We start from the raw sequence: 1819 nt of genomic DNA, 5'->3' as shown, positions 1-1819 counted from the left end.
TCCAATGCACGTGCACTCTTATTATTATACACATCGTTCGGTCGTGCGAGTGAAAGGCAATAATGATGATATATGATGGACTTATTGGGATGAGAAAAGCTGGTATGAACTCGACCTCTTTTGTTTTTGTAAATATGATGAGTTCATCGTTCCTGAGTCAGCTATTATGAAGTAAACATATTTGCAATGACATTTAGAGATTATAGTTACTTGTGCCATGCTCGATTAGCTATGAGTTATAATGGTTTACCTTGCGTGCCAACATGCTATTAGAATGATTATGATGTGATATGATGGGATGGTATCCTCCTTTGAATGAATTGAGTGACTCAACTTGGCACATGTTCACGCATGTAGATGAATCAAATCAACATAGCCTTCATGATATTTATGTTCATGGTGGATTATATCCTACTCATGTTTGTACTCAGTGTGAATTAATTTTAATGCATGCTTACGACTGTTGTCGCTCTCTCAGTTGGTCGCTTCCCAGCCTTTTGCTAGCCTTCACCTGTACTAAGCGGGAATACTGCTTGTGCATCCAACTCCTTAAACCCCAAAGTTGTTCCATATGAGTCCACTATACCTACCTATATGCGGTATTTACCTGCCGTTCCAAGTAAATTTGTATGTGCCAAACTCCAAACCTTCAAATGAAATTCTGTTTTGTATGCTCGAGCAGCTCATGTTACAACTAGGGTTGCCTATATCTTCCATGCTAGGTGGGCTATTCTCAGAGGAGTGGACTCCGCTCCTCATTCACGAGAAAGGGCCGGTAACCGGGATGCCTAGTCCCATCATCCAAAAGATCAAAGCAAATCAAAATAATTAAACAAAACTCCCTAGGGCTGTTGTATGTTGGAGGCACTCGTTGTTTCGAGCAAGCCATAGATTGATGCTTGTTGGTGGTTGGGGGAGTATAAACCTTTACCATTCTGTTTGGGAACTGCCTATAATGCATGTAGTATGGAAGATACGGCCATCTCATAGGTGTTGCGTTGACAGCAAAAGTATGCCGCTCAAAATGTTATTCAATCTCTATTTTAAAATCGAGCTCTGGCACCTCTACAAATCCCTACTTCCCTCTGCGAAGGGCCTATCTATTTACTTTTATGTTGAGTCATCACCCTTCTTATTAAAAGCACCAGCTGGAGAGCACACTGTCATTCGCATTCATTATTATTGATCTATATTGTGTATGACTTGACTGGATCTCTTTTACCATGAATTACAATGTTTAGTCAGTCCTTGATCTTTAAGGGTGCTCTGCATTTATGTTTGGCGGTCTCGGAAAGGGCTAGCGAGATACCATTTGGTTATATCATGTTATAATTATTTTGAGAAAGTGTTGTCATCCGAGTTTTATTATTATTGCTCGCTAGGTGATTATGCTATTGATGTGAGTAATTGTGAGACCTATGTGTTATTGTAAGTATGGTTAGTTCGTAATATTTTCTAAAACTTGAATGCTGGATTTTCATGTTTACAACAACAAGAGCAAACAGAGTTTGTAAAAGTTTTTCTTTATCACTTTCAGTTTATCAACTGAATTGCTTGAGGACAAGCAAAGGTTTAAGATTGGGGGAGTTGATACGTCTCCAACGTATCTACTTTACCAAACACTTTTGCCCTTGTTTTGGACTCTAACTTGCATGATTTGAATGAAACTAACCCGTACTGATGCTGTTTCAGCAGAACTACCATGATGTTGTTTTATGTGTAGAAAAGAAAAGTTCTCGGAATGACCTGCAAATCCACTAAGGCACTTTTCAGAATTAATAAGAATTTTTGGCGAAAGAATCAAGGTCAGGGGGCCCAC

This window comes from Triticum dicoccoides, chromosome 7B (assembly GCF_002162155.2).
Source record: "Triticum dicoccoides isolate Atlit2015 ecotype Zavitan chromosome 7B, WEW_v2.0, whole genome shotgun sequence".
In the NCBI taxonomy this organism is placed as follows: Eukaryota; Viridiplantae; Streptophyta; class Magnoliopsida; order Poales; family Poaceae; genus Triticum; species Triticum dicoccoides.
The sequence above is the reverse complement of the archived record's forward strand: the minus strand, read 5'-3'. Positions refer to the sequence as shown.